The 14,652-nt window shown below is 44.7% G+C and overlaps 1 long non-coding RNA gene across 1 annotated transcript in view; it reads right to left on the bottom strand.

The window, feature by feature from the left end:
- Window positions 1-4,984, bottom strand: part of LOC139588554 (uncharacterized) — a 50,897-nt gene extending 45,913 nt beyond the window's left edge. The window contains exon 1 of the long non-coding RNA XR_011678732.1: window positions 4,671-4,984. This is a non-coding gene — a long non-coding RNA (uncharacterized lncRNA). The remainder of the gene's footprint in view (window positions 1-4,670) is intronic.
- Between the last annotated feature and the right edge of the window lie 9,668 nt (window positions 4,985-14,652).

Here is a 14,652-nt window from a genome sequence, read left to right as displayed (position 1 = left end):
CCTGTGGGTCAGTTCTTCAGGACAAACAAATCAAACCAGGCTGCACAAACCTGTTTCAGACTAGGTGGGATTCATGCAGATGCTAAATGTACCCCCCTCCAGAGCAGTGTCTGATGCCCAGCTGCAATGCTGAGTTTGCCAGCACAGCACTGGTGACTCTGAGCAGCTGCTGCCTCCTCATGGCTCTTGGGAGCCCACCCCCAGGCACAGGAGAGAGGAAATGAGCAGAAGGACTCCTTCAGTCCTGGCATCCTTGCTGAGAGCATAATAGGTCAGAGCTGCATGATGGCAGGGAGACAGTGTGAAAATTGTTTCCCTCTCCTTTCTGTAAAAAATAAAAATATTCATAATGAGCAAGACCTGGAGCTCAGGCTCGCCTGTGCTGTCCACTGAGCACAGGGTTGGGACACATCCCCCAGTGCATGCAGCACATAATCTGTCATCCTTCCCACGAGGGTGACAACTCTGCCTGAAGGTTCTCTTCTTGTTTTTCTCAGCATAGCATTGATTAAAACCCTGGCCTTTGATATCAGGAATGCTTTTCTCCCAGAGGAGAAAGCCAAAGGCCTGGGTTAAATTTAGGTCTGCCCTCAACTGTTCTGAGCACCAAAAAGGGTCTGTGCATATTCTACCACTGATGATAACTTAAAGGAAAACAACTGCAGATCAAACCAATGGCAGCTGGTTTGCAAACAGCCTTTTTGCAGAGGTAACAGATTAGCTGACTGAAAAGGAACAGCTCTCTCCCCTCCTCCCTCATCTCATGTGTGGAACACACTAAGGCTTCCAACAGACAAAATGTGTTCAATTCTTGACCAAGAACTGCTCAGCAGATAGTGAGAAGAAAAAAGAGAAAGGAAGGTGTCACTTTTCCTTTTCCTGAATGTGAGAATCCACCTGTCTTCTGTACCCAACATGTTCCCTGTCATTTGCACTGCAGAGACCCAGAGAGCAGCCAGGCAGCTCCATCCTGACAGCAGCTAGCCAGGCTCCTGAAATTAGTGGGAATAGTTGCCTGTGCTGTATGAGAACATGTTTGATGGGAATGGTTTCCTGTAAAAGGATGCCTCCACTCAAAGCAGCATGTTCTTAACCTGGCTGTGCTGGGATACAAGATGCCTTTCTCTTTTCTGAATTACTTTTGAAGCTGACTCTTCTTTGAGTGAGGGTTTGGACCACAGATCCTCACAAATCCTGTCCTGTACAAACTCCAGAATAAAAGTGTTTATGTCTTCAACACTAGATTTTCGATGCTGCCAGACTTTTCCTTCAAAATTTCTCTATATTGAAGGTAGAAACTAAAAGCATTTAAGTTATCTTGCTGAACCCACAATCTTTTCTTCTTTCCCAATTCCCTTCCCACTCCAGTGCCATTGTTTCCTCTTAGCAGAAGTCGGTGACATTCCCTTACCATGACCTCAGTTTAGAGCTTTCAGAATCATCTGTAAAACATTAATCCATGGTTTTGGTCAGCTTTGAACAGACATGAGTGAGTCAGGGTGATTCACTGCCCTGCTGAAGCACTGTTGTAGCCACAGGTTAGTCCCTGCAGATGTAGTCCTCTTTGCCCTGAATAGCTGTTCTGGGGGCACAATTAATGAGTTTTAATTGTCTTCAGATGCCCCAAACTGCAGTTAGACCAGGCTGCTCCTTTAGGCACAGGTCCTGCAATCAGAGGTGCCATTGAAATCTCCTGTCCAGCTTCTTCTCTATTCCAACCTGGAAGTTGTACCTTGAGCACTGATGGAAAAAGGAAAGCAGATCCCATCAGTGCTGGTACCAAGGGTCGCTGCTTAGACTTTGTTATGCACTGTGGTTGTGCCCATGTGGAGCAGGATTTCCTGGGCACTTCTCAGGCCCAGTTCCTCACAGCTTATGAATAATAAACCCACAGATCCCTTCATTTCTCAGTTTTGTGGCAGCACAGCTCACACAGCCCTTGTGTACGGTCTCCCTTTGCAGTCTGTCGTTAAAGGTTCATCACAAGTATCACTCATAGCCACCATCACTTAGCAATTATTTATTAACCTCTAGTTGACAGGAAATAGCAAGGAAAACAAACAGAATGACTTCAACTATTTCCCTGCTTTATTCAGCAGATGTTTGAGGAGACACAAAACTATGGCCTTGCCATGGAGCTGAAACCCAGCTATGGTGTCATTTGAAAACTCTACCTGTTCTGCTGTTGGCTGTGCAGTGTTTGTGGAAAAAACGTGCACAGGCTTAGCTGATATCACTGCAGCGACACTCTCAGCCAGCTGGGAGGAAATGGGGCAATAATTTACAGAAAGTGTTGAGTATTTCTGTTCAAAAGCATCCATTTGTGGATGTGGCTGCTGCACTCTTACCTGAAGGCTTGATTGTCTGATGCAGTTTGGAGTCATGTCAGTTAACTATAAAGTTTAACTAATTGCTATTTATAGAGAGTGCTTGAAGGTCTGTCACTGGAAATGTTAATAAAAGCTCAAGATAGAGTCATCTAGTCATCCTGCATGTCTTTTATGCTGGGGTTTTTGGGTGTTTTTGGTTTGGTTTTATTGGGTGGGCTGTTGCTCTGTGTAAACCTTCCACTCCATGACCTTGGCTCTCTTAATAAACAAAGTTAAGGCCCACAAATGAGAGGGTCTTCAAAATTTACAGATTTGATCTCAGAAGCTGTTGGAGATCTCCTGGTTGTCATAAAGCTTCCAGAAACGTATTTACTTCCCCCCGCCCGCACCCCTTCTATGATTGGACCTGAGCCCTGCTGTCTTTCTGCATGCCCAGCTTTCCATCAGAGCTGCAGTGACATGTGTCTGCCTCCTTTGTCTTCAGCACAATGACTGATGTACACAACCTTGGTTTTAGTCAGGCTGCCCTTGAGTTGGGTCACTGTGCCCTGCCAAAGATCTAAACATTGAGCTGCAGGTGGAAATATCTTCTGCAAGGAGCAGAGTGACCTGGGCTGGGAGCAACATCCACCTGGGAGCCTGTGTCTCCTGGGCCCTGGGTAAGCCCCATGGCAATGGGGGTCTGAGCTGCCAGCAAGGCATGAGAGAGCTGGGAGCCAGCCACCCACTCCAGGCAATGATGTCCATAGGAATTAGAGGGAAAGCAGGAAATAACTGGTTGTTATACCCATTGTCACACAGGTCCCTGCATTAGTCCCCCTACCAAGGAATTCACAGAATTCCCAGAATGACCAAGTTGGAAGAGACTGTAATGTTCATCAAGTCCAACCCATGCCCCAACACCTCAACTAAGCCAGTTGGTGGCACCCAGTGCCACATCCAGTCTTTGTTAAACACATCCAGGGATGGTGACTCCATCCCCTCCCTGGGCAGACCATTCCAGAACTTTATCACCCTTTCTGTAAAAAACTTTTTCCTAATATCCAGCCTATATTTCCCCTGACACAGCTTGAGACTGTGTCCTCTGGTTCTGTCAGTGCTGCCTGGAGAAAGAGACCAACCCCACCTGACTACAGCCACCTTTCAGGGAGCTGTAGAGAGGGATAAGGTCACCCCTGAGTCTCCTTTTCTCCAGGCTAAACACCCCCAGCTCCCTCAGTCGTTCCTCACAGGGTTTGTGTTCCAAAGCCCCTCACCAGCCTCCTTGCCCTCCTCTGGACACACTCGAGTGTCTCAATGTCCTTCCTAAACTTTTGCGACAAGTGGGATGGGATTGGGTTCTCCAGTCATGGAGTTTGATCCTATCTCTGTTTCAAGGCCAAGGGCAAAACCACACTCTGGGTGTGGATCCCTTTTCCATCACAGCCTGTTCTGTCCTGGCAAACATTGTTGAAAAGGTTTTCGTGTCCTCTGAAGACTGTTCCCATAAATAGCACGTCTATACATCACTGCATGCTCTGGGATTTCATGCAAATCCTTTTTGGATTGAAACACAGAGACAGTAAATGAATCATGGATACAATTTAGAGATGCTGGTTTTGGCTAGATGAGTTGTTCTGCCTTGCAGTCAGAGAAAAATTTGCCAGTTGGATAGACAGGGATAAAGTCAGAGAGTGGAAGATGGGGACAGGTCTCTGTACTGACAATCTGGAGTTACTGAGGGAGGAGATGATGCCTTTGTCTTCTGACTATTCCAAAGTCTCTCTCTCACTGCATGAAATCTTAAGTCTCTGATGAAAGTGCAGCACAGCAGTGCTCTCACCTATCTCAATGCAGATTCACTTTCCATCGATTGGCCATTCAGAGCTGCTCTGATTTCAGGTGGCTGTCACTTCACTGAGCACTCGTGAATGGTAGATTGATTTAGCTACACTGCTTATTTTTAAATTTCTTTGCAGCACAAGTTCAAGTACCTGACAGAGCCTTTAGAGAATCCTCTGTGGACGCTGGATAGATGGCAGGAGTCAGACTGCAAGGTGAGGATCACTGACTGACAGGAAGCTGAGCATCTCCTGTGAGTCACTGCTGAGACACCAGGGATTTCAGTGTGGCAGCAGGAAAGGCCAGCCTGCCTGTGAGTCACCAGTTCTGGTACTGGATTTACACAGGAACCAGTACCACAAACTCCACTGCAAGGCCAGGCAAAGCTTTTCCCACAGCAAGTTTTACATCCAAGTTTCACAAAGCTGTATTTGCTGTCCTTTAGCTGAGCAATACTCAGTGCAAGGAATGAAGAAGCAAATATCTATGTGGAAAGAAAATAGGTGAAAACAGCCTTACCTGAATGTTTTCCTGTCTGGCTGCTTTCCACTCCTTCTCAAATTTTGGCTGCTCCTCCACCACTTCTGGTCTTTGCTTTGTCTTTTCTACTTGCCCAAGGGTCCTAGTTGATCTCTTAATAGTTTTGGACCAGGATTCATCAGAAAATCTTCTTGCTACAAAAAATATGATCTAATGGCTGGGTAAGCATTAAAATGCCACTATGGCTTTATGAGAACTTAAGTTATGACATTAAAAAAAAAAGCAAGCAAATAAAAAAATGCATAAAACATTAACAGCAATGAAGAATATGGCACCTCCCTCCCCAGCACTTCTCATTCCAAGAAATATGAATCAGTATTCTTCTAGCTTGAGCACTGCTGTGAAGAAAGCACGGTCTTCATTTGCTTTGTTTGTTGGAAAATTGTTTTGCTCGTTCCCCTCTCAATTTAATTTGTGCCATATGGATGTTGTGTACGTACACATGTCACCATCCACTTGAATCTGAGTGGCAGAGCTGAGGATTCCTTGGCCTGCCAGCCACAGCTCTCATTTCAGGCTCAGCCACCTCTCCCAGCCCTGGACACTGGAGCTGTGGCTGTGTGTCCATGACAGAGCCAGGCAGGATCAGACCTGGTGAGCTGTTCCCAAGGTGCAGAACTCAACACAACATCCCCCTCCATCTCTGAGAGACTCTTTGAGGCTGAATTTCTGTCTTGCTTTTCCTAATCTTCCTGACTCTTGAGTCACAAACTGAAATACCCATCAGTTCTCTGAAAAGCTTATGCAAAATGGAGCAGCTTATTGGACAGACACTGCTCTGAGAGATTTCAGCCCAAATGGTTGTTTCTTCCATCTTCTCAACAAGCCCTCTCCAGGTGCTTTGTTAGGTTTTTTATGCAGGCAGGATTTCCATTTTATTAGCTGGGAAATTGCTGCTTCAGCCACAATTCCTGCAATGATGAATAACACAAGAACAACAAGCCAACAAGCCCTCACATTTACAGCAGTACATTAGAAAAATACTTTTTTTTTTTTTCCTTTTTGCCAGGTATTACACAAGAGGGAAAAATCCTTTCAAAATCTCTTTGTTGTTAGACACATAATCTGCTTGGTAAGTATTTAAAACCCAACACTTATAAGGTATGTGTCAGCCTCCAAAAATAAATAAATACCTAATTAGATTGCTTGCAGCAGTGGCCATGCACCTTGCTCAGGCACTCCTGTGCAGGAGAGCTGAGCAGGGAAGGAGCAGAATTCCCCAAGCTTGTGTAACAGCTTCAGTCTGTTCTATACACCAACATGTAGGATGTATACACACATCACTGAGCAACAACTATGGGAAAAAATCAACTTCCCTCCCTTCTTTTGGACAAGGATACAGATTGGCTTGCACTGAGGATTAGCATCAGTTGTCAAACACATCCATCCACAAGTGAGTTTGAGATAATTTTTCTTCTTCATTTCAATAAACTGTTGGGACCATTTAGACTTTTTGCATTTTCTTTTGGAAGTTTTTTTTTTTCTCTTTGCTGATTTAAACTCCTCATTTCAATAGGCTGCACTGGTCAGAGAGAAAGGAGTGGTGGTGTTTTGGCAGAACTTGCTGGAAGCCCTGGACTCCTGTGTTTTGAACTGCTAAGCTGAAAATAAAAATCTGCTGCTGAAATGCTTTTACATTATTTTTCAAAATACATTTAATGTCAAGAGGTTACAAGCAGCCAGGCTTTTTCAGCTGAAACACAAGAAATATTTCTGAAAACAGCTGTTCCCAAGGTGCAGAACTCAACACAACATCCGCAAACTGGCAAGATAATACAAAAGTTAGGACATATTTAAGAATCACTAACTTACAATTAACTAGACCTGTAATTGTTTTTAAAACCCCCAATATTAGCTTAAAAAGACACACAGAGATAGAGTCCTATAGCTAAATAACCTCTCATATGTACCGCTAAGATTCTGAATACTTTATTTCTCAGATGAAAAGTCTGTGACTGGCTTTCCACCAGTCACAGAGCCAGATGGAACACATTTGCCATGAAATATTTCCATTTTAGCTAAAGCAACAACAATGACAATAATTTGGGAAACAGGCTACCATCAATTCAACCACTTCCTTCCAGAGAAGCCCACTGGAGACTCTTAATCCCTCCTGTGAGTAGTGGACCCATAAACCAAGGACCAGAAGCATAGAAAAGTAATTAATAAATATGCTCCTGCTTCTTTATTGTATCAGCAGAGGAAAAACAAGGAATGCTGTGAATTTCATGGAATACATAGGAAACTACCCAAACATACAGTGTAGGGAATATTAGGCATTGAATTCAGTAGTAATTAGTCAAAATTTGGGTTTCTGGTCAATTTAAAAACCTTTTTGAGACACCTCCTCTCCTCCCTGTGTTTTATGAGCCCAGAGAGATAATTGTCTTTATTTCCTCTTTGATTATTCACCTTCATCCTTTCTGTGAGGATTTTCACCTAAACCTTCCCTGTAAGAACCCTTCTTGTTTGGGACTCACATTCTAGACTGGTTCCCATTCCAAAACAACAAGATAGCCCAAAATCTTTCTGTCTTTGTGCTCCAGGTCACTTCAGACAAGTGAGCTTCCTCAAAGATCTTCCTGCATTCTCCACCCCAAGTAGGCACTACCCATCCATTCATTTAATTTAATCAACTCCAAGCTCATGTGCTCCAAGCTTGGCATTTCTCCTGCCTATCAAGCTGAAAATAGCAGAGACTCTTTGATGGATCATTAATTTCTTGAGCAAGAAACCTCCCAGCTGTTGCATCCCCTTAAGATTTTTTTCCCCCTTTTTCCTCTTCTTCTTCCTGGAACCTTTTCCCTTTCCTACGAGCCTGCACTTAGTTGGATAAGAGGAGTCCTTGTCCTCCCAACCCTTGGATGCTGCCAGGAGCCAATGCTGAGAGGGGCTAAGTTTCAATTAATTCAAGTGCAAAACCTGGCACTGAAGCAGCTGGTTCATAGCAATTACAGATGTGCTGGTGGGGGGAGGCTTCTGCAGGTCTCCACTCCAATCTCTTGCTCCAGGTTGGCTGTGCCTATGCCTTGGAAACCTCCAAGGACAGAGATAACTCACATGACACAAGCCCACATCCAGCTCCTTTACTGCTTGAGGAAAAAAGAGGCCTGGACAAAGCCTTTTGTACAGAAACCACAGTAATGCACCACAGAGCACAAGTTCTTCACTGTTTTGTGTTGTAATGGAGCCCTGTGAGGAGAAATCCCAGCTGTTTTTATCTTCCTGGAAACATGTGGCTCTCATCTGCTCGGGAACTTGTTCTCACCATGGCTCATCACAGGCAGGAGGAGCAGGGCAAGGCCCTCTCTGTGCCAGCCTGCAGGGCAGGCAGCTGCCTCCCAAAGGGCTCCAGAGAGGCTCACGCAAGAGCAGAGCATGCAGAGCATCAGGAGAAGATGGAAATCTGTCTGTAGGAGCTCACCACTGAAAAGGAAGCAGCCCCTGGCAGCCAAGCCCTCTTTGCTCAAGGCTCAGAACTCGTTGGGAGAGCAGCAGCTTTGTGGTGCAGGGCAATGACCATGGTGTAATGATCCCTGCCAGTATTTCCAGCTCTCTGAGGCACCTCTGTGCTGCCTTCCCACCCAAAGGTGCTGCCAGACAGACAGACAAGCCAAAGGCACAGAAGGAATACCCAAAACTTGTGACCCACAATAGCTGGGGTCAACTACCCTATTTTAATTAATTATGTGTCAGTTCATATAATTAAAAGTGTGCCAAATTAATTGCTAGTGAAGGCTGCAGAGGATTTATGCTAAAACAGGAGTAAGTAATAATTTGGAGCAGGACAGGGCTGTGTTATCCCACAAGTGTTCTTGTCATTATACATGAAACAAAGCTCTTTTTCTGACCCTTTGTTTCTTCACTTGGCATTTGAGAAGATCCAATTAGTTGTAAATTACACCAAGCCCCAAGCTCTTCTTTCTTTTTAAATATAAATTTAAATCTGAAAGCCAGCAGGGTTTCATAGACTCAGGAAGTATCAGCCTGTCTTTTTGGAGGAGTTTCATTTCCTGAGGGGGTTCCCCTCCAGCCTCACCAGTCCAAAGCAGCACTTGGGCACTCTCATCTGCCCAGCTCCTTTTGAAGCCCTCTTGGCTGGCAAAAGAGCCATTTCAGTCAGAGCCCAGGATGTTTTCATTTGCCAGAGTTACTTCCAAGTCTCAAGAGCTTCAGGTGGTTTCCCTCAAGCACCCAGGTGTCCCAAGACCCAGCCTGCCCACTGACACCTTGCATCAGTTTTGGTGTCAGGAAGAGGGCACATTGTGGTAAGCACAATCTGAACAAAATGTCAGCATCAGAGAGAAGAGTAGGAATATGAGCCAACCACTCCAAAACTCCCTTGTGGGCATGGTGTTCAAGTTTTTCAGAAACAAAACAAAACAGGGTTACAGGGGGTGAGGGTAGATTCCCTATTTCCCCAAATGACACATTTTGAAACACAGCCCTTCCTACTGGTGTAGATCCAGTATTCTGTTAGGAAAGAGGTGACTTCTTTTTTTCTTCCAACAAGTTATTAAATAACTCAGACTGAAATCCTGCAATTTCACTTAAAAGACTGGGGAAAACAGCTCCTGTAATATGGAAATAAGCAAAATTCCATTTCAAAGATTTACCCTCATGTTATGCAAATCCTAGAAAGTCCTCTGAGGTGCACCACTTTCAAGCTCAGCTTTAATGTCCCACATGTTGTCATAATTCTGGAAACCAAGCAAGATGAAAACATGACCAGGATTGCACAGAAGGATGAGCAATGGGAGAACAGGGTATTTACTTGCAGTATCTGCAAGCTGCTTGGAATTTCAGGCTTAGCCTTGGCCATCAGCTTGGCCTTTGTGTTTTAGCCTGCTCTTGTTACATCAGAGCAGAGTAAAATGTTACTTGCCTTGGCTGGTCAAAGTAGCCATCCTAGATAGAAGGCAAAAGGTAGTGCACTCCATGGGTTTAGAAATTTGGGGCACTGCTGCCCCCACATCCCTCTGTGCAGCAGGAAAAAGAAATTGGGAATGCCGAGGATGGGGTCCTGCTCTGCCCCTGGGAAGTCCTGCTCACAGGGGTGTTTCTACCCAAGGGAATTCTTCTGGGGGTTGCCAGATCCTTTGGCAAATATGGGATCAGGGCATTCTGAAGCAATTGCCCAGTCCTGACGCCACAGAAACCACCCCTCTCTGCAAACATCAGCCCATGACTGCCACTAGAGCCCTCCAGCCTCACCAGAAACCAGGTGATCAGAAAGATCTTGCTGCATTTTATTCCTTTAAACCATGGGCAAAAGATGTCTGTGGCTGGAGAAAGACAAAGAGAGAAAGGATGGAGAAGGACATTTATGGATTCTCCATCTATGGATGGAGAAATGCTGGAGCTCCTGAATTTCCTCTTCCTCAATTCATAGGCACATCTTTCCTGCTTACTCTCTCTGAGTGGGTTTGACACCACAAAGCAGTGAATTGTGCCCTTGATGGCCCCATCTGTGATCTCAAACTGCTCTGAGGTCCATGGAGTGACTGGGGCTGGATGGCTCTGGGAAGGACAGCATGCATTTCTGGCCCTGCAGAGGTGTTAGAACTAGTGTTAGGCTTGTCTCAGTTTGTCACTCTCAGACCTGTGTCCAAGAGAGATCTAAGATTCACTTCACATCCCCTGTTCAGTGCAGCCAAAGATATTTTCCAGGGATTAATGAGCAAACTGACTGACAGCTTGGGGAGCAGCAGAGACCATTAACCTTGTGGAATGCTAATTTTCTGCTACCCATCAAGGACGTTAGCAACTGGAAAAAACTCCCAAACAGCAACTAGATTTGGGGTTGTTTGAATGGGTAATGCTGCTCTGTTCCTTGGGTCATTTGTAGAAAAGCTGTGCTTTTTAACTTCAGCTACTGCTGATGCCTCAGGTTTTAGCTTTTCTATTTTTCAGATTCTATTCTGCTCTAGTGTGTAAGTCTGGGCTTCATATTAGGCTTCATATTCTTCACAGAGCAGGGACACAAAACCATTCCTTCTCTAGCTGAGGACCCAAGGACAGCTGATGCAGATCTCAGGCCCAAGAGCATAAACAATGGTGGAATGAAGAGAGAAAACAAGAAAGATGGGACTTCATGGGCTAAAGCTGTAATTGGACAATTAGCTCCAATATGCTAATGGACCAAAACTTATAAAAGTGTGAGACCCCATGACCTATGGTCCATTTTGTGGCCATTTTGGGTTGTACTGCCCAATAGATCCCAAGGTGGATCTATTGATGCCAGTTAATAAATCCCTACTTTATTCTTTAGCTCTGTCTAGTCTCTGATCTAGGTCAGCCTTCACAAGGCATCACTACCACCTGTCCTCTGTGTTTGAGACAGCCCAAATTTGCAGCTTTCTTCATCACAGGACAAAGGGTTGACTACCTCAGTGCCCTGTTTAGGTGGCAGGGATGGTGCTTCACCCCACATTGAACATCCCAGAGTTTGCATTGTGCTTCCATTTTCTTTGCCAGAGACTGGGAGCAAGCTGGGAAGGGCATGAGCCTCTGTCAGAGCACAACAATTTTGCCATCACCAGCTGTGTTTCCATGGCTGCAAAACACACTGCATGAACCTGGCCTGCACTGCTTATCCCATCCCACTGACTCACAGCATCACACACTCTGCTGGGAAGGGACTCTGGGAACATCAGGGGAAGGCATCCTTCAGATCTTTGGGGGGCTGTACCACTCTGGGGCAGGACTTTTGCTGAGTGTCAAATCTGGGCTCCCAGAAACAGCTTCTGTCTGTTGTGCCTTGTTATAATGTCTATCACAACCACCCTCACTGTAAAATCCTCTCAGGAATCAAGCAGCTGCTCCTAATTTTGGGGTCCATAGGAGCAGAAGGGAATAAGGGGCAGAGATAACCAAGTACTTCACCTTACACTGGATAACCACCACCAAGAGAAACCTGTAGATCTCCCACGTGGGTGCTGAGATGAAGCACAGCAGAAGAAATATACAAAGCCAATATTAAAAAAGAAAAAAAAGCAAGGCACACTAAAATTGTAAAACTGTCATTATGAAAGTTACAAATTTTCATTTCCTGATCCTTTTTCAGAATACAAAGTGAAAAAAAAAATCACATTTTTCAAATGTTCCAGATAATACACCTTTGAGAGTATGATTCATGATTTTCTTCATTTTTATTGCTCAGGACTATTGTACTTGTTTGAGGGACTACAAAACGTTTTTGTTGCTTTCCCACTCCTCTAGGTCATGAGATTTTAGGTTTTTATTCATTTGTTATCTTCACAGTCAGAGGCAGAAAGCAACTAGAGTACTTTTTCTTCTGATCTCTATTTTTTCTAAGTTGCAGATACTGTAAAATTTTGCAGAGAGAGATGAAAAAAAGAAAATCCCACCCCAGGATAATCCATCTTCTAACAGTCAACATGACTGTACAAGATGTAGATAACTTTCAAAAGCAAACATGAAAGAGCAACACTTAGTTCAATACCAAACTTCTTTTGGAGCAATTATTTAATAATTTACCTTCTAAATGGTGGAGTCTACAGCGTCTTGTACCAAACCCAGGTAACTCTGAAGTAACCACAAAAGAACCTCTTCATTACAAATGGGAAGATAGGCTTGCTCTGCCTGTTTTTATTGCACACAATCTGAACAAAGTGTCAGCATCAGAGAGAAGAGTAGGAATATGAGCCAACCACTTCAAAAGCCATGAGCAGAGGCCAGAGCCTGTAATAGCCATCTCTGGAGCAGGCATCCTAGGAACAGCATGAGGCTGGAAGCCAAAATCCAGGCCAGCTTTGCCCAAAGGGATGGGCTGGCCTGGCAGAGCCACCCTTGACTCAGCCACTGATTGATACAGGAGTTCAGACCAAGCACAGCAGAATCACATTAATAAAGAAGTATTGTCTTCTAATTGTCCCATCTCACAAATAGTCTCTGCCAGAGCCCCAGGTTGGAGAAGAGAACTTTGCCAGCAGAGATGGCAGTGTTTGGGTAGATAAAACCCTCAGCATCCCAGGGTCTGAGTTCTCAGGGCTGCTAAGCTGGGCTCAGAGAGCATTAGGACCTAGGACACCTCCTCACTGCTGTCACACTTCCCCCAGCAGTGAAAAATGCACTAAGATGCTGAGTATTGAGGGCATTTCTCATCTACTGGTGCAGGATCCCCCATTCACTCATTTTCAGAAGTAGCCAGCACAGGGATCAGATGTGAATCCCTTTGCCTGCAGAAAAAATGAGGCAGACATGAGCTGAAAACCTGCCCTGGGGGAAAGGTTGGGCAAGCAGACTGTGCTGCTAAGGACAACAGGGAAAACGGGTGGCAAAGTTCAGACAATTTGCTGAGCCAAATCTTACACATTTTGGGCAAGAGGAATTCTTGCACCAAACTGCCCCTTTCCCATCATCTTAAAAGAAAAATCAAACTTGGAGACTTTGAGGAAAGACAAGACACTTTCCTCACATTTAAAACTGGCTGATTTTTAAAAGTTTCAATGACACCATTGATGTTTTGAGGGAACTGGGATCTCATGCAAATGATAGTGGTGCTGGAGTCTGCTCAACTCCTCTGTGGCCCATGGTTCTGTTCAATTCCCTGCAGAGATATCCAGGTCACCTGCTCTTCTTCTCCCATTTCCCTGCCTTACTACAGCTGCAGAGCAGTGCTCCCCTTTTGTGTCATGGATAGCAAAGAGGGCTTTCTCTTAGCACTGTGGCCAGGAGAAGCTGTTCCCACTGCATAGAAAACTTGCTCCAGGGGTTACAGACTGGCTGGAGTTTTCCATTAAGCCTCTTCCAGGTGTCAGATCCCTAGCTTTGACCCAGCACTATAGAATGCAGGTTTGTGCATTGGTGTTGCTGTTCTTTGCCGTGCATTCCCTGCTTTCTCTGTTACATAAATCACTGTGGTGGGATATGCTGTGTTAAACTGGTTAGATGAATGAGCTTACTGTTTTCCTGTAATTCAATTGTATAGAATCAGAGAGTCACAGAATGGCTTAGGTTGGACCTTTAAGACCATCCAGTTCCACCCCCCTGCCATGAGCAGGGACACCTTTCACTAGGTCAGGTTGCTCCAAGCTCCATCCAGCCTGGCCTTGGGCACTTCCAGGGACTGGGAATCCTCAGCTTCTCTGGGCAACCTGTGCCAGTGCCTCACCACCCTCTGAGCAAAGAACCTTTCCCTATCATCTAACCTAAATCTCTCCTCTAAAAGCCTTTTTGACTGCTGAAAAAAAGTGCCCAACCAGAGAAATAAACGTGATGACAAATACAGTGAGGTAACATATGGTTTTCAACTCCCTGTGCAGAGGGAATTCTCTTACTGGCCCTGAATCCCAGCTTCCCAGGCCCTGAATGTTTTTTGTGTCTTACTAAACCACAGACTGGGACCTATCACTTTTGAAACCCTTGCCTGTACTGCCTCAATTGACTCACAACAAATATTTACCACGTGTTAAGAAATAAAGGCAGGATACAGTTAGTGGAAAACCATCAGTTTAAACCGTAGTAACTGGGAGATGTTTTGGAAGAGAATTCACAAGGCAGGGGTGTTCTGTTCTCTTCCTTTTATTAGTGCAGAAGGGCAGAGAAAATGGAATAGAACTTGGAAGGGAAGGAAAGAAGGAAGGTAAAAGAAATGCTATTTTGATGATGATTATAATAATAACACTAATACCTCAAAAGGTAAAGAGATTAAAAAAATTCCATGGAAATCATTGACTCATGGAGGTATTAAGGTACTCACAAAAACTCCCTGACAAGGTACACTTTTTGAGAACACAGCCAAATGGAGATCTTCTTGCATGTCCTAAAAGCAACAGACTAAACAAAATTTCTGCAGGGAAGTCCTGCAGTTCTGTGCCATGACAGTTATCATGCATCCAACTGCAGAGCTCCTGATCTGCTCCTCAGAAATAGTCCTAGAGAATCAGTTCTCCACAAAAAAGAATCTGTCCTTGCTGTTGTTGAATATCCAGTGTCA

The sequence above is a fragment of the Agelaius tricolor genome, unplaced genomic scaffold, assembly GCF_023055355.1.
Source record: "Agelaius tricolor isolate 1412-34295 unplaced genomic scaffold, bAgeTri1.0.p SCAF_1, whole genome shotgun sequence".
In the NCBI taxonomy this organism is placed as follows: Eukaryota; Metazoa; Chordata; class Aves; order Passeriformes; family Icteridae; genus Agelaius; species Agelaius tricolor.
Note: the sequence above shows the minus strand (reverse complement) of the source record. Positions and strands in the feature narration are given on the sequence as shown.